Source organism: Idiotropiscis lumnitzeri, chromosome 12 (genome assembly GCF_059441095.1).
Source record: "Idiotropiscis lumnitzeri isolate Australia: NSW breed Sydney's pygmy pipehorse chromosome 12, RoL_Ilum_1.0, whole genome shotgun sequence".
Classification (NCBI taxonomy): domain Eukaryota; kingdom Metazoa; phylum Chordata; class Actinopteri; order Syngnathiformes; family Syngnathidae; genus Idiotropiscis; species Idiotropiscis lumnitzeri.
Window position 1 is genome coordinate 11,431,097 of NC_142402.1, and position 24,310 is coordinate 11,455,406.

General features: G+C 41.3%; 1 protein-coding gene across 12 annotated transcripts in view; it reads right to left on the bottom strand.

Annotated features, from left to right (window-relative positions):
* LOC148325912 (receptor-type tyrosine-protein phosphatase F-like) overlaps positions 1-24,310 on the bottom strand; it is a 204,106-nt gene that overhangs the window by 143,112 nt on the left and 36,684 nt on the right. For 4 of the 12 annotated variants that reach the window (XM_088310237.1, XM_088310236.1, XM_088310235.1 and 1 more), the window contains exon 1: positions 5,901-6,174. The exons of the other annotated variants lie outside the window; for them this stretch is intronic. The gene's annotated coding sequence lies outside the window, so the exon portion shown is untranslated. Of the gene's footprint in view, positions 1-5,900; positions 6,175-24,310 lie in introns of those variants that run through there. 12 annotated transcript variants of the gene reach the window in all.

Genomic DNA, 24,310 nt, shown 5'->3' on the forward strand with positions numbered 1-24,310 from the left:
GCGAATTGGCCTCGTGTGACAACAACAATGACTAAAAGGTTTTGCGATGCCACCGTGGAACTATCTTACCAAACCGGTCATTGTATGTACAAATTAGTTTTTCTGGCTAAATTTAGCTGTTGAGGCAGGTGTGTTTTGTGATCCATAAATTCCAAGCAGGGTAGTCCGTCCCAGGGGCGGAACTGTCCGGCCCTCTGGCCCCACCGAATGCCCATTTTTGGGCAGTGGGGCGAGGTGTGACAAATTTAAAAAAATGGTTTCATTAATTATTTTAGTCCGGCCCACGAATCACCCCTCATGTGTGTGATGTGGTCGCGGACAAGTGAGCAAATCACAAAAATTGCCTCTGAACGCCTCAAAAGCGCCTGTTGTCCGTTCCTGCTTCGGTCTCCTGACCGTGGCCGGGGGGACGCAGAGGAGATCCCACCGGGGTCAGTTGGCAACAATTTTTATGAATAAGGCCGGTGGGTCGAGGCCGGAAGGCTACCCAGATTGCAAGTGTAGGACGGGGGACCGACCGTCAAAAAAGGGTGAAGTGCGCAAGTTTGCATAAATTACGATTGGAAAAAAATGTTTTTTAAAGAAAATGTTAGATCAACACAATTCAGTGTATTGTGTATAGATTGAAGCCAAAAGTTTATACTGCAGCAAAGCAGCAAATTATGTAATTTGGTCAGCAAGCGATCGGCAGCGCTTCACTCCAGGAACCGATCCCACTCATAACACAGCAACAAAAAGTGAACAAAAATTCCGATAGGGAACACCGTGACAGGACACGTCTGAGTATAAACACACCGGAAAATGGTTGAAATGTCCATGACGACACGTTCACAAGGCCTACAAGAAAACACTCAATAAAAGTTGCACATGTGCATGGAATGTGGGTAGCTGGATGAGCTTAGTACGGACTAATTTCAAACTGACGAAAACTGAGTGGATGTACAAAAACAAGGACAAAGTTTTGACAAAAAACATTGTAGAAAAGAGAATCTTGGGACAACTGGGGCATATGAAAAAGGACGTCTCATTGTATCAAATATTTAGAGTATTTTTCAAACATTTGTATGCCTCAGCTCTTTTTTTTTTGTTATTTTAGACTATGTTTGAGCCTAAAAATTGTCCTTTTTTTTATGTTTTTTTTTTCTAGGTGATGGCCATCTGCAAAGGTTGAATTGAGGCAAATAAGCTGAATTGGTTGCGTGTTTTCTTGTGTTCTAAAATTGCTTAAAAAAATGACAGGCAAAACCATATTGCATTTTCATATTTTAGTGCCATTGCCATATATATTTTGTAAATATTTCTCTTAAAGGAGAGCTCAAGTCAAAACTGTTTTACACAATATAAGTTCTACGCTGCCACAGCAGTCTAAAAACGACAATCTGATTAAAAACACTTTTGTGGAATATTAATTAAACGGAAGTGTCCCACACTCTTTATCCATCTCAATGGGCGACCATTTTGCTACTTGCTTTTGACAGAAAATGACGTCACAGCGCCTCTGAATGATTAAATTTGGAATGGAAAGGAACCCAGTATAAAAAACTGTAAATCCTGACAGGGAAAAGCTGAAAGTCAATTCTTCGGACAACTGACACTATTTTCTAATATTTTCATCCTAACTTTCATTTTTGAAATTTTCATATATGTTGTTGTATTTGTAATTGATTTGTGGCAAATATATTGCAGTGTTGTGTTCAGTTCTGTGTATTTTTAATGGAATACATTTGTATAATTAACTTTTTATTTTAATCTTTGTCTATTTTACCATGCTGCCAGAAGCAAGTGACATAATATATCAAGTTGTGTTAAAAACACAACAGTTGTAAGATGTCGGGACAGCATAAATATTCAGGAAATAGACGTTCCACGCGACACAGCATACATAATGACAGGTAAAATATTTTTTTACTGTATGTATTCAGCCTTGCACAAAAACGATAATGAATGCGAGCAGACAAGCGAAAACGAAGGCTGCTGCAATTTATATGGCCACGTAATGGGATTGAAATGAGTTTTGCGCGAGGAGGGAAACATCACCGCTGACAAAGCGGATTTGTGTTCTTTTTGAAATATTTCCACAGGTTTGAATGGTAGGTGCTACCTTACAGTATGTTGGAGAAAACAGGACTGAGTTGCAAACACACGCAAATTTGAAGGATAAAATCGTTGTTGAAAAGTAGTACGATGGAGATAATTCACTGAAATGGTCTGTTCTGTGCCAGAGCACTTGTTTGCAAGGTACATTCAAAAGCCTTCTTAGTTTTGTCTAAAATTGGGATTTCCTTTTCAATAATTTTGACAATTTTTTTTATAATATTGTCTATAGTTATAAATGTGTAATAGTAAAATGGGAAAAAATGACTGTTGTAACTATTTTTTTTGCTATTCATGTGAAATGTGTTATTTTGTATATTTTTGTGTTGTATTTTTGTCAAATAAATGTCTTTTTGGTTCATTTCAAATATTTCTTCTACATTTTTTACATTTTTATTTTTATAGTTTTTTGTCCCAATATTTGTCTGTGCTTTTTTTTGTTTTGTTTTTTGTTTTTTTTAAGATGTTTTTTCCAATAGTTTGTGTATTATTGATTTGAATTGGGCATCTCTCATTAGTGAACCCCTTACGTTTTGATTTCCTGAATACTGGTGTCATCATGAGAGCGTTCTTTCAGTTGTAGTCCTATTGTCAAAATTCTCCATATATATTGTTAATACACAACGTTTCGTCTCTCATTTGTTCATAAACGCAGTCTAAATGTGCACATATACAACAGACCACTTTTGGACTTTACCCCTGTGCTCTATGAGCTCCGTGCTATTTCTAGAGTGATCTTAGTGGTAAAGTAGCACTTTTTTTTCCCCTTCATACATCTCATCCCAGCAGCCGTCACAACGAATGAGCTGCGCGCTAGGAGCAAAATGTCACAACTGCGCCCGGAAAGTGACTATCAACACAACTAACACATCCGCGCGGTTGGTGGCGGCTGATTGAAGTTGAGTATTATGCGTGACTATCTGGCGTGTTCAGCCCCCCTCTCACTGCATCAACCCGTTATTTAGCGCAGCGCGGGGGGACTGGCAATTAGAACTCGTCATCACGAAGCAGATACTTTGACCTTGTCGCCGGCGGGAAGTTGAATTCCTGGCGCAAAAACCAAACAACTTTGACTTCTTTGAGGCAGATCACAAACATGGCTGTTCTACATCAAAGCTTCAGACTCATTTTAGCGCTGCAAATTACGGGTGGGAATCGTAGAGGAACTCACAGTGGTGGGATTCGATTCAAAGGTTTAATCAAATTAATTACAGCCTCAGTAATTAATTGCTTTTTAATCCAATCAAAACACAAAAATGTTTCAATTCCATTCCATTCGGCAAGACATTTTTCAACCTTTGCCAACAGGCAGAGATGGTATGAGGGAGATGGTAGATTATCGGGTTTTGATCATTTAGAAACGATATTGATTTTGGGTGCTCGTGTATTGACACTATATCATAACAGACAACGATATATTGATATTTTGTTTGGCCTTCGCAGACATTGATCTGTGATTCTAAAGCAACCCTCTCTGGTGTCCCAAATGGGATGAGAGTGATTAGGTATATCCATCATGCATCAATAGACCATTAAACATCTACCCAAGTCACCCGTGATGAGAAATCAAGTTGAATGGAAAAATCCATGGGCTCCCATCCATAATTACTTTTGAGAAATCCTACAGGGAAGAAAATTGACAGATTGCCTGAGAGACACAGTGTGAGTCATTCCCAAGGAATGCCTTCAAGTCAAAAAAAGGGATATTTGTTTGCACAAGATCTAATGAAGATAAGGAGACACTTCCTGTGATAGCGTCCTGGATGACTCTGGTGGTTCCCCGCAACATTACTAATGACTGACCGTGGTCAAGTTGCAAAAAGTGGTGTGAGGTGTCACTGACCAGCATGGCAGAGGTGAAAGGGGGAGATGGCCCGTGGATCACCCATGGGTGGACAGGAATTGGCGTTGTTTCAATAAATGACCGTGCAGATTTGTCTTTTTTCTTTCAGCAGCTCAACAGACATTCTAGTGGCTATTTTGTGGTTTTTGTTTTTTTATTTTTTTTACCTCAAGGTATATATATATATATATATATATATATATATATATATATATATATATATATATATATATATATATATATATACACACACACACACACATTTTAAGGGAGTTAATTACGCCACAAGACTTTTTGTATTATTGTGATACATATCTGTTTGAGATTAGTTCTGTTTTTTTGATTTTCTAAACACAGATGTTCCTCTTAGATCTTATGAACAAAAAAAAGGAAGCATGTTACTATTTCCTTTAAACATAAACTGAGCAGTTTTCCAATCCACCGCAATTTACGAATGTTATTTTATGAATGGATTATTGGTGGGTGCACGCTAATCTGCTGGGTTTATGGTCCTGATTGCTCTCGTGTGTAAAACAAGAACAGCATTTCCGATTGATTTCTATGTGTGTCCCCAGACCTCCACACAATAACTCATATATGAGAAACAACTGGACAACAAATTGTGGTTCAACATTTATTTTACTTTATGTAATATTCCCATGGTTTGAGATAATTTTGCTTTAACATGATTTACATATGGCTTCCGGCATAATTTGTGTCTTGAGAACACTGAATGCTAACTAACTCGCAACAAGGCTAACCTTGTCCCACATTTACAACTGTTTTTGAGAGCCTATTACTTAAAGTACAACAATAAAGACATAGGCCTTTAAAGTGAAGGTTATATTTTCAGGACCGGACAGATTTCCAGAATCAAAATTTGTGGCTGATGACCAATCCTCATCATTAAAGAGAAAAGTCTACCACTGTCCAAAAGACTGCTTACATGCGCTTATTAGAGCCTGTTACTTAAAAGAAAGCAATATCTGGATTCGTTTTTGAGCGTGAGGTACAAACAGCTCCCAGAAGCTACATGTGTGCCTTTTGAGAAATCCCGCTGTTTGCAAAAAGAAAAAGGCTAACTTTTGTCGAAAGGTTTCCCATGTTTTCAACATGGTTATTCAAGGCTGTTCCTTAAAAATAACAAGAACATGGTATAGACTTTAGTGTAAATTATACTTTTGAGGCCCGGACACCTCCTGAAAGCAAAATGTGTAGCTTTCGAGCACCCCCACCACTGCAAATAGAAAAGGCTACAACTGTCCGGAAGACACCCAGGTTTGCATTTGGTTATTGGAGCCTGTTCCTTAAAATCTAACAATAATTTGCATGAAGGTTACACTCAAAAGCCCGTACAGCTTTCAAAAGCAAAAATTTGTGGCTTTCGAGTGTTGGCCCCTGCAATTATCTGGGATTTCAAAGTCTCTCCGTGTCCCCCTTGGACTGGAATTCTTGCCGTTGAAATTCTAGCCTCCGGATTGCCCGGGGAGATAAAGGCAACTGGAAAAGCAGGTTGTTTGGCCCCAGCGTAGGCCCGAACTCGGCAAAAACGGCAGGGTGCCTCACCTTAGCAGCGGTAGCTAGGGGACATTCTATGGACCCCGTCTATTCAAAGTACTCTTGAATAAGTTTGGGGAGGGCTCGCGGCAGACGGGGCAATTTGCCAAAGAGCCAGCCAATAGAGCTAAGCCAAGACGAGGTTAAACTATTGTTTTGGCTTAACAAGCAAGAGTGAGCAAGGACAAAAGGGAAGCCCACAAAAAGACTGAAGGAAGAAAATACCTGACTGCTCGAGTGTGACACATCAACTTCGTTACTTTTATTACATAGATTAAAAGAAGCAACTTTTCCGATCGCCCAACTTGAGCCACTCCGCTAGAGTTCCCCAAAAATGCACCTGCACCATATCTTCTACCAGTAAGATTCCACATAGACAGAAATTCACTCTTAATGTTTCACTTACCCATTCATGTTAATTGCAAATAAATCTTGTTTTATTCCTTTTCACTTTCAGGCACTTATTCCAGAGGGAAGTATGTTCTAATCCGAGTAAAGGCAATCCAATGGTATTGAAAATAAGGATTATCCCTCAAAATATTCTTCAAGGTGCTCTTGTATTATTCCACAAAACGGGGGGGAAAAAATAAAGTGCTCTTCTTCCCCCCGTGTTACAATTCCAGCCGGAGAGTGTTGCAGTTGGGAACGATCCTTCTGAGAGCAGCGCTTGTTCACACACTGAGAGGGTGCTCAGCAATGGCATGGGAGAAGCCAAACCCACAGTGTGATGTCACCGGTGTCAGATTTCAGTGTGCAGCAAGGGAGAGAGGGCTGGAGCCCTACCTTGTTGTGCCATGGCCAATGAGAGACAAATCTGCAGTGCACCTGAATTTCAAATTACACGGCAACTTGCGGTTGATGGCACGTAGTATGATTTTTGTTTTTGTATGGATTTACTTGTTAAAAACCGCCAGCCTATCTAATGTGTTGGCTCAAATCCATGGAGGGGGAGCTGATGAAATCTAGCCAGTACACAAGCATGGCATGATAAAGCAGACCATAAAAATACCTTTGGCGCACCACATCGTTACAGTAGAAACTCAACAAAGTGTAACCTTGACAGATTCCCAGGGGGAATGTGGCAATCTGACATGTTGCAATAAAAACAGTTCATCAAATCTCACAAGACTTCAGAGTATCAAAAGTAAACATTTCAATTTCTGCCAGAAAGGTCCGCCTAAGAATGTCTTTACTTCACTGTCAACTAAACAATTTTAATTACAGCTTTAGTAAAATGTTTTCTCAACCTTGCACTGTCTGTTTATTATAATGCACACGGTTGAATTTTGGTAGCAATTGGTGTAAGGCAGGGGTGTGCAAACTTTTTGATTGGTGAACCACAATAGGTTCTAAAATTCAACAGAGGGGCCAGACCAAGAGCAGATGGAAGTGAGTGTTTTGGTAACCTCACCCCATCGGAGAAAAAAAATACATTTAATTTTAAATAAAAATGAACAAAAGCATTACAACAAAATATCTGTGTTTGACACACTAGAGTATTTAGAAAATAAAACATTAAAAAAGTTTATTCATTTAATTTTTTTCATGTTTGGCGGCCGGGATTAAAACGTTGAATGGGCCGCATGTGGCCCCCGGGCCGTAGTTTGCCCACACCTGGTGTAAGGCATTGTTCATTCCGCAGGTCAATTCAGATTTTGTTTGCCCATAGGTGACGGGAATCAGATTTGTTTTTGGTTTTTTTCCCCCCAAATCTGACCGAGCTCTTTTCTCTTTCTATTTAAAGTGTTCATATAAAGATTAATTTGGCAAAAAAGCATGCTTGCCCCCTGACCTTTTCTAAAAATTTAGCCCAATTTTTACTTTGATTGGCATGATCACAATGTCAATTTACCAGTGGTCCTTCAAAGCAAAACCTGTCCAACATATTTTGTCAAACTGCTACCAAACCTAAAGCGTATACTCGACAGAGGCAAAAGAAATTGACAAAATTGTGAATAGCACGGCTTTCTTCATTGCGTGAGGGTGCATGGCGGTGAAATTTGATGATTCATAAAACTCGAAAGAATTTAACTCAAGGACCGAGCTTGTCCAAACGCCACACGTGTGATGAAGATCCAGCATGAGGAGTTAATAGGTGCCCCCTACTGGCAGAAATGTATCAATGCAATAACATTCCTTACAATTACATTTGCAATAGCAGTGGTTGCAAGGGGAAAAATAAGCAAAATATTAAAAATTCTGCCTGTTTTCAAATGTGCGCACCAACACACACAATCCCCAAACACACTGTTACCAACTCCCTGTGGTCAAACTCTGCTGGCCACGGAGCTAATCATCCACAACAGATGTTCAAAAATGTTCGGCGGGATTTATGACAGAGCTCAAAGGAACAGCCAAGTCAGCCTCCGGGAGCTCTTTTTTTTTTTTCCTCCCTCTTCTGTCCTACAAGGACGAGGGATGGCACCGAGAGGAGGATGTCAGCACAACCAGTCTCCCCTCCCAAAATTCCCTTGCTCTGTGAGATTCGCCATCCGAGACGACAGCGCCTTAATAGATCACACGGCCTCGGGACCTTGAGGGAAGTTTGCTCATTTATCCCAGTAATACTGTGTGGACTGTAACTTGGCTCATCTGACAATACTTCAACCATGCTCCCCCGTCCATGTAATGATTTTTTTTTTTTTTTTGTAATCGGTGACAATGCTGACACTGCAAGTCACAGCCAAGACAAATGCTTGCAGATGATGCCATTCATAATATCATGCAATATTGGGGATTCATTTAAGATGATAATGACCGTACTTCTCTGATTCCAGCATTTGACAAATCTATTCAGACATCAGTTTAGTGAGTATTGGTATGACATCACCTGCCTTAGAAAGCGTTACTTGTGTACAGCACAATCCGATAATAACAATAAAAGAATAGAATGTATAAAGGACAGTATAGCAAATGCCAATTAAATCGTACCACTCAGAATTCAACCAAACTGGTGACAGGGGGGTGTTTTCTAAAAGATTAGCTTTGCTTTTTCTTTAAATAAACAACTAAAGAGCGGAATTAACAACAAATGTGATCTGAGTTTAGTCCGAACACAAAGTAACTCAGCACAACCACGCGTCTGTGGTCACCAGATTGTCAAAGCTAGCACAAAATAATAAAAAAAAGTATTTTCATTCCATTGGTACTTTAACATATGGCAGTTGAGAATCTTGGAATGTTAAATAAATGAAGAATGTGAAGAATTGGCAGCACATTGGACGGGTGTTTAGCGTATCCCATTCAAAGTTCTGAAGTCGGAGGGTGCACTCGTGTATTCGCCTCTGGCTCAGATTCTGGGATAGGCTCTAGCTCACCCTCAACACTTGTGAAGATAAGCGCAATAGAAAATGGAGCGATGGACGTTAACGATCTTAATACGTTAATTAAATGAATCCGATGATTGTAACTATTTGCTCGTAAGATATTTGTAATCAGGCTATTTTGTTTTATCTTACCAGGCGTCATCTGCCATGTTTGTCTCTCTTCAATTGTAGTAACGGCGCAGCGCGACCGACAAAATACAGCATTTTTAAAGAAGTCAACTAAAAGATTCAAACTGCTTATGATGGGTTTCCGCTAAGCGGTAATGTCGAATGTCTCCTAGGCTTAAACTCCACAGCGGAAAATGGCGAAGTGCAATGTGTTCTACATTTCTCCGCGTTGCTAACAATGAGCGACAGCTTAATTTCACTGGAGGCTGCAGATGTGCGCATGCAGCAAGAGCAGCAATTGTTTTATCTCAAACTTTTTTTTTTTATTCTGGCTTTGAACAAAACAGGATATGGGTCATCTGATTAAGCTGTAATTCCGGCGCCTATTCTGCGTGACAATATAATCCTGCTCATTTCAAGTCCTAAAATCAAATATCACAACTATCTGCTGAAAATGGGGAATTTTGGAACCCTCTGTCATTGTATTACAAAGACACGACTGTGCAGGGGAAACTTCTGGGGAACAATTAGCACCCACGCACCCCTGAGAGAAGAAGAAAAGGAACACATTTTCTGCAGATGTAAACAGCGTAGGTGTGTTGAGTGTAGTCAAATGTCATGTTCACTCACAATCAAATTGACGAATTGAACTCACCGCCATAAATGGTAAAAAGGAAAGATGTATCGACAGGTGTTCAGAGACAATCAAGTACACAATGGGGCAATTCTTTCCATTCTCTGCAACATTCCCACAATACGGTGTAACGATCATCATTTCTCACGGGTCAGTCAAAATTGTCGCAGAGTAGCGCGTTGGTTAGCTATGGAACCAGTTGATTGCATCCGGGCATTCTAAGCCCTCATTTTGTTGTTAAAGCAATAATGTGAAAATTTTCAACAAAAAAAAACAGCCGCCATTGCTCACCAGTTGCTTAATGTTACCCCGGAGAAATAGGACGAAAAGCACTTTTCCGCTGCGCCAATGGCTGCAACTCAAAAATACCCCAAAATGCTTTTTGTACAAATGTGTGGTAAACTATGATCTGTGAAGTGAAATAGTCAATCACGTTACGTCGCATTTCATAATGACGGCGACAGAGCATATCACTGTCCAGACTTTGTTTCGTATGACTTTAGTGTTACACAGTATTGCAGTTAACTATGGAAAGAAGCAATTACATCAAGCATGAGTTTGACCCCAAATCAATATTTTGGGGCCGAAACAAGCAAGAAATATAATCGCGTGTGACTTCATAGACAAGTCAAACTGACAACACAGAAGGTCCACCACAATCATTGCTAAAATGCTAATTGCAAAAACTGTTGCCTCGGGTGAGGCCCTTTTACTACTTTCCCCACCCCCACATTTGAATAGGCTTGCATAGACCACCACCAACACAACCACCAACCCCCTCGACAAAGAATGAATTTATAACATTGTGACAAGTACCCATCCCCCCGCTCATTCCACAACACTGAAAAGGGGTGACAACCTTTTCAATCTGAAGGGAGCTCGGCGGTGTCAGTAGTACGATTCAAGCCGGTGGGGAAACAATGCTTGAACGCTCACCAAGGCTGATGAACACCTGGATCGAGCCAGACAGCTCGACTCGGCAGCGGAGGGCTGCAGTCATCGTCTGATGGGAAGAGAGTACGCTGGAGGCGGCAGGACGGGGGTGAATCTTTATCAATATCACTGTCTGTGCAAGCCTAACAAGTCCAGTCTGCCAAAACACTTTCTCACGGTTCAGGGAATAAAGCCTCCTAGAGTGTCAGGCTGGGGTCGGGAGTCGGCGTGCGGCTGACGGAAGGAAAAAGCTTGATATCATTCATTTTATACTGCTTAAAAAAAAATAAAATAAAAATCAACACTTCATTCATCACCTCTGTGTTAGAACAATAACATTAAAATTCCTGACGTGGACACGACTCGAATGAGCTTTTTTTTCTTTTTTCTTCCTCCGCAATTGTGGCTGCGTGCCAGGGAGAAAAAATGCTGACCTGTGTCATAAACAGCAAGTTGTGAAAGTTAGTGTGCTGCTGCTGCTGTTGCTGATGGCCTCCTAACATGAGTGCTATGTCATCACGGTCAAAGATACAGCTGGGCAACACCTGTTACACCCCCCACGCACAACCGCACACACACCCCTCGGCCCGCCAGAATTGCTATTTACCGACACTTGGCTACTGCTCTTGTCAACTTGTTAGCTAATTTCTCTCAAGGCTGCCACGGAGAAAGCATATCGCTCCTGCAGATAAGCGTCAGGCCATGATTGACAATGAGATAAAGTACTGGGAGTGAAGGGTTGTATTATATTAGTGGTATTATGTAAAGTATTTACGTAGCAGGAACTCGATCATTAACATTAGCAGGTTTATATTTACTGCAGGTGTTAAGCATTTATGAAACAAAAAGCATGTATCAACAAAGAAAACTAGAAGTACTGTCCACAGTAATGACAACTGATTGGGTTTACTGGTTTTATATTATTCTCACATGTTATATATTCATATATTACTTAGTTTAAATGTGTTGAATTCCGTAGACTGTTCAAGATTTGCATTTGATATTTCTACCACACACACAAAGCCTGTATACAGATAAAGCAGTCGGCCACATACACTGTAAAGCCAAAGACACAACAAATTTGACTCGCACAACGGGGTCCTGATGGCGGCTCACGAGGGCCCAGTCGCAGCACCCACACATCAAGACAACAATTTGAGATCTAGACACCCATACACACATACACCAAAGACAAGATAGCAGAATGCCGGAAGACACCAAGCCTTGGGACCAGATGGGGACCGCGGACCCGTGAGATGGAAAACGAAAGGAAGAACAATTTCAACCGCCATGATCCTTGTGTGTGTGTGTTATATATTGTGACGGCTACATTTAAGGACCGCTCTTTTCTTGACTGCTTTCCTCTTGGGTGCGGGTACTCGCGAGGATAAGAAAAGTAGCCAGATTATCTGACTTTTACAATTTCCTGAACTCCAGAGAATTGAAGAGACTATCACAACAAATGTGGATCAGTTGGTGAGTCTTGATATTAACATTTTCCGTCTTGAAGATAAAAACGAACACACGTTGATTAAGTTTTGTTAATTAAGGGTTTATTCCCTAGTAATTAACATTTGCAAGCTGACATATTCCAGCAGGAGCGACATACAAATTAAGATAGATTCCCAGTGCTAAAACTGGTGCATGAATCAAAAACATCACCAGTTATTTGCATTTAAACCAGAAGAACCAGTTCACTGCCTGGAAAATTTGTTCAAATTGTTGATCGATAGGCACATTTTCATTTCACAAATTACTCGCCATAACTGTGCGGAGAAATGGGGTAATACCTACAAAACAAACAATGTTTTTTTTTTTTTTTCCATCTTTAGGAAAGTTTGCATTGCGACAGAATGTGCGAGACAAGTTAAGGACAATGGTAAAAACTGCCGGGGTAGTTGCCAAGCTTCACTGCGGCCGAGCCTGTGCAAATCTACATATTTATGTGTCATCGTGAGCGTTGTCACGTTTGCGTATATTGACTCGTAGGTAACAGGTTAAAGAGTGCAGGAGAAGGGAAACAAGATGAGACGGCAAGGGTGAGGGGGAAGGGACAGAGCGGTACAAATCTTTACCAGCTACTCATTGAAAATCAAAAGCAACGAGCACTCTAAATTACACTCTGCCGCTGACAGACGACGGGGTGAGCACACTCCGAGGGGAACAGCGGAGAGTATGCCGCCGAATGCACGAGACAAATCATTTTTATCAGGCACCCCAGCGGGTATTGACAAACTGGGGATGCATTTAGATAGCCCAATTAAAACGAGGAAATGAAGCACCGCCGAGGCCCCCCTCCCTGCCCTCTGGCCCCCCCCTAACCCCTGTTCCCCATGGAGACTGGATGGCTCCCATTTGACACACGCTGTTGCGTGTTCAAGGCAGGCCGCACTTTTTGAGGTGAACTGTGTATTACAGATGGTGACCAAAGTGGCATAACATCATTTCGCACCACGCACCTCTTGTTTACACAGCTGTATTGCAGAGATAATGGCTGCTTCCACTTTAAAGATACTCCCAATGGGCGGTTAGGCATGTAGCCAGCATGCGAGACAAAGGCTCCAGGGCAAGACTATACAACTTCAAAGGCTAAGTCAGCGATCGATGATATGGATGTTGGTTCCCATTTATCCAAACGCATCTTAGCGGGTGACCTTCAATGCCATACACCACCCATCCCAAAGCCAAGCAGGAGCTCAATCGGCTTCTTGTTCTCACACCGATTTACTGAACAGAACCTCAGCACCAATGCACAACAGTTACTCGGATAGCCAAATACCGCAAACGTAACTTAGTTTTAAGGTCGCAAATTGGTTAATATTGGTCACAATAAGTTAACATAATGCCAAACATTAAACTGCTTTGTCTTTTGCAGGAACAGGCTTACAGCGGTGTTCCGCTCCTTAACTCGTATGCAAGTCGGAATGCTGTCATCAGTGATTATCAGCCTACTTATCCTCACGAGGGTCGCGGGCGAGCTGAAGCCTATCCCAGTCGGGCAAATCAAATGAAAAACAGTAAGTGTGGCGGTAACTGACCAAGCCTTCTTTTACTATGTGACACCATTTACTATAAATTGTTTAAAATTGGTTGCCGTTCGAAACCACAAAACAGTTAGGACCATCGTAAACCGAGGGCCAATGAATTTATTAAACGTATTAGGAAAGTGCAACATCCATAGTTTTCCTTGGTGTAGGAAATGAAGGATTCAGACAAGTGCAACAGTAACAGTTTAAACAAGCAGAATTATTAAGCTATAAAAACATGAATGGCACTTCTTCTCGCTTTGGCTCCATCTGCAGAGCCCAGGCGAGGCTGTTCAAATTCAACTGGAACTTGGATTTGCACCGTGCAACTTACATACCATTTCCAACAAGTTTGTCCGTGTGCCAAAAGCAAATATTGCAAGCGATGATGTCCACTAGCCAGAAACCAAGCAGCAATGTGATTCCTCGCGGAGTAAGATGTTTGGCGGGAGAACAGGGTATTAATTGCTTGTCCTTTAGCCATTTTATTCCGCGTCGTAATTTGGCTCCGTACCGCGCCGTCTGATTTGCTTCCAGTGAGGGTTTGATTCTAGCAAGACCGCCCTTTGTCACCAATTCTGTTCATAAGCTTTATAGTCAGAATTTCTAGGTGCAGCCAAGGCGTTGAGAGGCCCCCTTTTGGTACCGTCAGTATTACATTTCTGCATATGCAGATGTGATTCTGTTGACACTTACTGCTCAGAGTGGGAAGCGGTTGGGACGACAATCCGCCCCGCCAAATATGAGACCGTGGTCTTCAGTTGGGATGAGATAAACAGGCAGATCGGTTCTGTGCCTGCAGTGATCCGGTCTCTGTAACGGTTTGTCGAAGGAGCTGAGCCAAAAGGCCAAGCTCTCCATTTGCGCGCCGATCTATGTTCGAACCCTCACTTTTGGTCAGGAGCTACAGGTTGGAACTGAAAGAACAAGAACACTGATCCAAGCAGCCAAAATGAGGTTCCTTCTCAGGGCTCCCCCGAAGCGATATCGGGTGAGAAGTTCAGTCATCTGAGAGACGTTGAAAGGAGCCAGATGAGGGAGCCCGGGCATGTAGTTAGGATACCCCCTGGATGCCTTCTTGGTTAAGTGTTCCAGACAAGTCCCACCAGGAAGAGGACCTTGAACCCAATGTAACCAGGCTGGCCTCAGGATTCCCCTGGAGGAGATAGAGGAAGTAGCTGGAGAAAGAGAAGTATGGGCTTCTTTGCTAACGCTGCTTCCCCCTTAAAACAACCCCGGCGAAAGAAAACGGATGGATGATCAAGGATATCCAATTCTGTGAGGTTTATTGTTTATCAGGGGGGGGGGGACGATCCAATTTTACTTAATTTGTCAGAGAATGATTCATTAATAACAAATATACCATTGTTTATCTCTCTATGTCAGCAATGTACAGTGACAGGCAGAATACGTCATTGCCATCTTGGAAGAGATGCCAGACAATAAACCTGTGTATCCAATTTGTGAGTGAATTCAGACGAGGTGAATATTATTCCAGAATTCATACTCATTTTTGTTTAGCTGTGTGTGGTAAGGTTTTGTTCTCTCATGAAAAATGTCTGACTTGTCTGAATAAAGGTTTGCAAACACTAGTGTAGTCCAACCAGGCAGAAAGGTTTGATTTTGTCTTCTACATTACCTCTAACGCAAGTACACCACCGGGTTGACAAATTAAGCTTTTGACAGCCGCGTGAAAACAAAAGCAGCAGCAATGCATTCTGATTAAATGCAAACAAGGGTCACCGGCTTGAGTCGCATCTCAGCTGTGCTCGGGTAGAGAAACGAGGAAGGCTTTTTAGCGGCATGTTCAAGCCCCAGGGAGCGGTGCCGCCTCAGTCAAATGTCGCCGCTCTCAGTCTCTGACAAGCCTGCCTTCCGGATGCTTCCCCCTCGATATATTTCTGCCACGCGCTGACGATAAGACGCCGGCACTCAAGAAGACAAGTTGCCTGACTGGCTACAGTGGAAAGTGTCAACTGCTGCTTTAACACTCCCCAGCATCACGCCTTCTCCCTGTCACTTACAAATTCAACTTCAACCGAAGCGAAGAACCCGCCATGCCGTGGCTCACATACCCCCAAAACTCTCTCACGGGGTCTCTCCCAATGCAAGTCTTGTTCTGACGACGACTTGTGTTTTTCCAATCAAGTTTCATCAACACGCAGGAAAAGTTACAGAGACCAATTAACTTCAACATCGGAGCCCCGTTTCCAAGACATTATAACCGTTGAATTTCATAACACATTTTCCCATAGGAAATAATGTAAACTCATTTCAGTTTCTAATAAAAGTTTTATTACTTTCATGGGAAATACTTTAAGTCACATGTTAACATGCTTGATGGCCATGGGGCAGTAAATAGAAGTTAAATGGCACAAAATAAAGGAGGAATTAAGTAAAGTAGTCAATCTTTTGCAATCAGTAAAAGAGAGGGTGGCACAATACAAATGTATGCCAAGTTACCACACAAAACACAGTCAGGAACGGCAAGTGGAAACACCAGTCTCTCCCCCGTAAACAAATACAGTGTAGCTCAACCTCTAGCTAGCGATAACATTTTGGCATGACATTAAACTTGTTGACTGATTTTGAAACAGCAAGAGAAGAACTTCTAGTGACAAAACAAACTCTTCCTGTACTCTTCAGCTGGAGCCAAAGCAATAAAAAAAAATTAATTAGTCTTTTTTACAGCATAATTGACACTATTCAAACTCTTACTGTAAAAATCAGGGGTGGGCAAACGTTATGATTGGGTTCTATGGGTTCTAAAATTTGTCAGAGGGGCCGGACCAGGAGCAGATGGATGAAGTGTTTTGGGAACCTCACCTTATCGGAGAAAAAAAAATACCTTTAATTTTAAATTAAAGCGTACAAAAACATTACAACAAAATATTTGTCTCTGACACACCTCAGTATTTAGAAAATAAAACATTAACAAGGTTTATTCATTTAATTTTTTTCAAGTTCGACGGGCCGGATTAATACCTTTAATGGGCCGCACGTGGCCCCCGGGGTGTAGTTTGTAGTTTGGTTTAAATTGTCTGCATGTTGCTGCACTTTTCTTAAAGGAGAAAGCCTGCAATCAGGTGTCGCGCAAGAATTTATTCATCTGAAAATTGTTGTGTGTACGTGAGTGTGCATGTGTGTGTGTGTCTATGTGCGTGTGTTCCTGTAATTCCTGCAACTATCAGGAATTGTGTTCAACTAAACAACGCCATGTGTCATGATGAGTAAGTGCATTTGTGAGGAAACTGAGATATTTTTTGTTTTGTGGTGTTCTGTGCATTTTATTCATTTATTATCATTTTTTTTCTTTTACGTGTGTGCTTTGGCTCGATAACGGTATGGAAACACTGCCTTAATGGACTAATTTGAATCCTACTAAGACCTTAAAACTCCAAATAAATCATGTGACTAAAAAAAATATATAGCAAGCTCATTCCTGCTTTGGCATGTGAACGTACGGAGCAATATTAGCCCTTTTCGTCTGCATCTTTTTTTCAGCATAATGAACTATTGAACTCTTAAAGAACAAAAAAAAACCAAAACAAGTAAAAACACATTCCTAATACCCAAGTAATCCTCACACGGTGGTGGACATTCACGTGAGAGATGAAAAGCCTGCCTAGTGAAGGGAGTAATCCATCACTCATGCCATTTCACTTCAACATGGGGTGCTTTTCTTAGACAACGGCTTGACAACCCGCAAGATGATAGCCCAGAGCTGGCCAAAGAAAATGGCGGCAATGGAGAGAAAAGGATGGCCGAGTGGTCTAAGGCGCCGCGTTCAGGACCCAGTCTCCCCAGGAGGCCTGGGTTCGAATCTCGAATTTCCCCATTGTGGGACTAATAAAGGGAATATTATTATTATTATTATTATTATTAAAGGGAACAAGTCCCCGGATAAACACATTTGGGAGCATCAAAATGAAACACAGGAGTGAGGCTGTTTGAAAACAACACATTATACTCTGTTCTTTTACCTCATACGTTTTTTTTTAGGTTGTTATTTACAAAGTACATATGAGAATAACCTAAAAAAAAAATCAGACAAAAAAAAGACCCCAGTTTTATTATAAGTAAGCAACAGAATGAACTTCATTCGGTGATAATGACACACGTCAATAATGTTTTCTAAATCGACTATCAGAGCTTCACAAGAACTCCTAACCGCTAGTCTCTCCATTAACCAGGCGCAGTTGGAGGGAGGGGGGGGGTGACAAATGGACTTCAAGCGAGGCACCAAAATAATTACGGCGATGAAAAATTCAACAGAAAGCTTCTTATTATAGCATTGCTGCCTCATACATTCACGGAGGAAAGACGAGTGGCTTCGTGAGCTTGCTAATGGGCGAAGAAAAGACACTTCCAGCCTCCCTATTTGACTTCATGTTGGAGCTGCACGTTCTAATTCATACCTCTGGAGTTTCTGACACATTAAATCCAGATTGAAAGCGCCTGGTCTTTAGAAAAGAAAGATCTACCGGGGGGGGTGAATGAACAAGGTAGTACAGATCCCGACTTAAGAGAGCCGAGAGGAACATTCAAAGCCCACTGTGGCTCATCACTGGTGAATCTTACAATGTATCTTGGAGTAAAAAGCTCTTTGAGGCGCGAATAAAAGGAAAAGGGAGGGAAAAAAAACACTTTTCATATGAAACTGCAGAGTGAGAAACAAATTACCTGACCACCAAGCTCAACATTCCATCTTTCCACTGTATATTGTACTATATTGTTACTCTTCCTCATTTAGTTTCTTCCCAAATGTGGCTTATTCAACTGACTTTGAGCAGTTTGTTTGAATTTTTACACAATTTTGTAAACCAGTTCCAAATTTCAGCTTTGATTTTTAAATGGATGATTCTGTTTATGTGCGATTCTTACATTTATTGGTGAATATACTGGAGTTTTTTTTATGGTTTATTTTAAATGCCATTCAATCTTTTCTTGTTTACACAACAAATAACAATTTTTATGTTTCCCAACTGTGACTTCCAAACTAATTTTTGGCACACTTTTACACATCTTCCTTGTTGGTGCATTTCGAGTTGAGTCGACAAATAATATGCATGTGAAGAATCAAAATCCAAACTAGCTGCTAATTCAGATATTTTGACCCAGTTTTTTTTTCCCTATGATTTACAGTAGCCCCAGATTCTAAAGATTTACAACCCACGGGGGAATTGGCAAAGCAGGTTAAATGAGGTATGAGAACAGCATTAAATAAAAAGTTGCTACTTTGTCTCATTTGTCTGACAGCATTGATTTATGAGACTAAATAAGGGCTACATCTAGGCGGTCTTTGCAAAACTGTGCACTTACTGTGCTGTAAATGGTGTACTGTGTACACAGAGACAATGAAAAAGAACTATGCAAAACGCGTTATTTAAAGTCGCTTTTGTGTGCCAGTTTGCAGGCTATTGATTAATTCCACCAGTGCAGCAGTGCATATGCAGATACATATTGAAATTGTGAGGCCACATGGCCGATTTAAGACGTGAAATATGTCCGCCACTGAATTATAACCCACCCTGTGCCCCTTTGAGTGACTATGCAAATTAGTCTACATGTCACACACTCTCAGTTTAATTGGCAATTTAAATGAAGTAAGTAAAAAAAAACAAAAGGGGGGGGGGGGACTAAATAATACAAGTGGAGGAATGAGGAAAAACTCTCTGGGGGCAAAACATGACAAAAAAACTCAACGCAAGTTGGCCCAAACTGCGCTTATTAAAAGTGACTAAGTTGTCATGTTAATTTAATCCTTAAATAAACTCATTTCCAGCCTCTCCATCAGCCACTTGCCAGCGCACATTACCAACTATTATCATATATTTATCAGCTTTCGTACATATGCAGACATTTTGGATGACCTCTAAACACTTCGTCGGGATAAAAATAAACATTTGGAGACTAACTAACAATAAAATGACAATGAACAATGAAACTAAAATAAGTGACAAGTCACAAAATAGAGAGGAAAGATGAGGATTTTTTTTCCCCGTGGTAGTCATTATTAGCCTAGCCATAGACGTGAGCAACATCTTTCTAAAATGGATTTCCTCTTCTGTGGTTAACACGTGTGCGGTGAAAACGGGCTATTTGATGATGTTAACCTTCAATATTTAATCATAGCCTTTTTATTCATCAATGCTAACCTTCATCAGCCATTGCGCTTTAATTTCCAAGTGATAGTGACGCTAAATGACTTCAGCCTTCCACTCGTGTTGACAATAATCAGAGCAGACAAGTAAACAGCAAAAACATGCATAGACCTTTCAAGTGTAAAAGGGACAGATAGCGTTACAAAATGTGAGGGGACAGTTTAAAAAAAAAAAAAAAAAAGTGTGACCACCAATGCGTGATTGAAGACCTGGTGCCGTAATCTGACCACAGATACAGAAACAATGTCGCACACATTTCAAGTGGGTCATTGACAACGGGTGGAGGGGGGAGGAGGGGTATGAAGGACCACCTGCAGCCCCTCGGAGCCAGCTCTTGACAAAAACTGCCATTTGTTATGCTCTGGATTTCAAACTAAACAGTCGCCTGGGAAATCCATTTGCTGGTGTCAGATTGATCAAGCAAAGACGGAAAACAAAGCGAATGATCCCAGGAAATATAGATACGATTTCATTTGAAAGTTTGCAGAAGTCAGTATAACTAAGAGTATAGACTTGGATACAAAAACGAAAAAAAAATAGCAATCGTGTTTCATTTCAGTGAAATATTGGATTGGGATATTTCGGGAGTAGTAAGATGCAAAGCTCCAAGGCGGGGCTCCATCTTATTTTAGGCATGCCGCTCAACTAGTGATGTAACAGTTGGGCCAATTTAAATAACAGCCCATATTTTCTTTTAGGGACGACCCAGAAGCACTAGAATGCCAAAATCAGATCTGCAGTGTGATTGCATGTCCAGATTAGCATTAGCTTGACGTATCTGCCACTTAAATCTTAAATCACTTCTATATCTTTGCTGCTGTAACACCTCAAATTTCCCCATTGTGGGACTAATAAAGGACATCTTTATCTTTATCTTTAAATGCGCTCAACATCGCCATGAAGTTATAATCAGGTAAAAAAAAAAAATGTCCTTCATGTGGAACTCTGTCGGTCAGTCAACTGTAATGCATGAACCCCAAGAGAGTTTGCTGCTCTTAATAACTATCAACAAAGGTGTATAACGTCTTCCGCAAATGTACAGCATCACTCCTGCAAAACTTTCAGTAGACTTGTCGCAATCTCGTGTATCGTATTCTCCTCAGGGACTCAGCCTTGTAAACAAGTGACAGAACAACAGAACACTAGTCGTTATGCTTGCATTCAATTCTGCGGTTTTGAGTACAATGCAGCACAATACCCCCTCAAGACTTGCGGCTGCCCCCTCATACACGTCCGTCCAGAGCTGACCTTGGCATGTTGCAGCCAACACAACCATCGTCAGTCACTAGACTGACTGGCGATTTCTAAGATTTTTGTTCCAAGAATGAGTGAAATCACTCCCTCCCGCAAACTTCAAAATTCATGAGACAATTGACAGATTATACACGCAAGACAGGCGGGACATGTTTGTGTCATCCGGGGGTACATGACCTGGTAAGGGATGATTACAGGGACGGACGAAAACCTACTTCCGCCCTTGCGCAGTCTGTCCTTTTTAAACACCTTCTCGACCTCCATCCGCCGTCCCCCAAAAAGGGCCGTTCCAAAAAGGCCATCTCGGTTCATTTGCATGTTACAGGACAGCCACCATAGCTCTTTGATTTGAACGGGGCTGTTGGACAGTTGAAGTGTTTTGTAATTATTATTGACCCAAGTGTGGCACCTTAGACACCTGGAAAAATCAATGAAAATAAAAAAAAAAAATAAAAAACTATTTAATTTGTAGGGGAAAAATGCCATGATGGTTTCTTTAATAATTTAACAATTATTCAGTTTAAAGATTGAAAAATATTGACAGAAAAGTTGGATCAAAGTCACAAACTTTTAAAAACTGCTCTGAAATGTCATTTTGTCACCAGTGGAGGAAGAAATAACACCAAATACTTGGCTTTCTATTGATCAGCGCAGACAGTTTTTGATTTTGCACTGCCTGTGATGACTGAGTAAACAGAGTCAAGGTATCATAAAGGACATCAAAATAAGATGAAGCAAAGTGGGATGAGTGCATCTCTACTTTTAGCTCTCAATGTGCACACCACCCGATGAGTGATGGCCACCAATAAAAAGTCAAAAACTGGGGCAACCAACCTGTTTTTCTCTCTCTTTTGTTCGGTATGATTTTTCCCTTGCGCTCGAAGACGGACAGACATCCTCGAGGCCCGTTCTACATGCTTGCCTGCATCAATAATACAGACTGACGTTCACAAGATACTTTCAAGGAGAGGCCGTCGGTTCGCGTCGGCCAGTGTGCTCGCCGTGAAACAAACAGATGAGACCTGACAATCCTCTGGATAGTCTGAGATCCATCCTTGGAGCTGCCTACGGATTTACAGGGATTTGTTTTGCAACTAAAACAGATAGCAAAGGGCACAGCCAAAATCCGTTAATTTAGAAGGACACCAAAACAGCAAATTTGCATCCCACTTTTGAGCACCCTTGGTTTTGGGTAGCAAAAAAAGGTACTGTGCTCCTAAGCACTCATTTTAAGCAAAGAAACGCGCAGGAAGACAAAAACCAAGTCATATGATCCATTTCTACAGCTTTGCGCTAAAGCCTCTTAATTAGTTGAGACATTTTGCTTCGATGGCTTAGCATCTTAGCCACAGGGGGATTTGAAGGGGGTGCAGTGGATTAGGCTGGACGTGGCCTGCCAGAGGACACAACCTAAAATATGCTGATTCAAGAAGCTACATGCTTTCCCTCCCGCCAGTTAAAAAAAAAAAAGGTACAATGTTGTAAAATAAAACCATGAATATTGGGAAAAACTTCAAAAGTCGAGACTTCAGCAAATGTGACACGTTAACTCAGTGGATTAACTCCACAAGTAGAGCATTACTCGCAACAAAAATGCACGTCCTGGTTTCGCTGCACAATATAGAGAAGTCAACAATAAGTTGACAATAATTACGCGACCACCTGTTTGGACACAATCAAATTCCTGCATCATATCGTCGTCTGCCACGCTAATGATTTCTCAAATTGGCTTTGCCCGCATATTGTTTGGTATATGCATCTCAGTCCGGGTTGCTCTGTACAATTTAGCTCCAAGTCAACAAGAAATTGAAAATAATAATAATGATAAAGCAACCAATGGTTTCTGACTAGATTGAACATTCCATTCGTAACCTTCCCAGGGATTGCCTCCATAGCAAATTAGCCACAACGTTAACCGTTTATTCCGAATATATTCATCTAGGCTGGTCAGGACAATATGGTCAAGTCAGTAATAAGTTGACAGTAATAAGGTGACAGCCGAAAGCTGGTGGCTGGACAGAGTTGTATTACATGGCAGAAATTCCAATCCACAGCCAGAAAATAACCTTTTGGAATTTAATACATTGCTTGTACATTCAATGAAAGGTTTTATGATGCCAACAGTTTGACCCGAGAACAACATCCTGTAAAACTCCCAATTTAACGTCAGCAGGTTTGAAATCGCAACTCAACCCAACCTATTTTCTTTCTCCCATCAGTAGAAGCAAAGGGAGACCCGAGATAGACTTGTTCATTAGCCTATTGCTGAGACAAACACATCTGATGGATTAAACAGTGAAATATTACAAGATGCTTGAACCGCTGTCCTGCTCAGGGAGATCAAAGTGGGCCCGGAGGGTCTTGCGAGCAACGGGGGAGCGAGATTGGTTGGAGCCGAGCTCCAAAGGAACAAGTGCTGGACCGAGAAGATACAACATCAGACGCGTGCGCTGCATTCCCTTAGGCCTGTTCCTTCACAACTGTCAGCCTGCCGTGTACAAAATGAGCTGCATAGAGAGGAAGGGGCTGGGAGGGGGTGGGGGGTGGGGCTTTGCCAACACTCTGTCAGAGCGCCCTTCTCATCTAACAATAAGCATAAGCCTCATTTGGTAATATGCCATTGAAGTGGAGATGCCTGATCAAGGGGAAGAGGGAGGGGGGGGATCAATCCAGGATTTTGTAAAAGCCACCCCTCCTGCGAATGAATATCCAAAGATATGATGCACTTCCAAAAAAAAAAAAAAAAAGGGAAGGTCAGTCAAACCGGGACATCGAACAAGGCCGAAATCCTTCAAAGACTGTCAGTGAAACCAAAAATGCACATTTTGAGGTGAGGTGTCTCGCTTCAATAAGACAGGGATGTAATAACCAGAAAAGCAGACATGACCTTCTAAAAAACATTTGCAATATTACAGCAAATATGAAAGGCCATTAACTATTCTCACACAAAGTGATGCCGTTTTACATTTGGACCTCAAGGACAAGAGGACAAAAAAAAGATGTGGGCGAGGAATGCAGTTTTGGTGTTCTATTGCACTTGAATACTAAGTAAAATAGACCATAAAATATGTACCTGTGTGTCTTAAGGTCAAAACACAGGTCACATGAAAAACATTTGGTCATACTCAAAGTGAGCAAAATGACCACTAGAAAGTGAAATGACAGACTTACCGTGTTTTTTCAGGTGCGGTTTCTTCAGACCCTTTTATGGGTCGACTCATGATAGACATTCTTTCCTAATACACTGCTGCTACGTAAAACTGACCCCATTGTGTGACTCTCAACTGTAAGAAAATGATCGGATGAAAGACTTGGGACGAGAAACTCAATCGCCAATCGTGACAAACATCCATTTAAAGTAAGAAAGCATG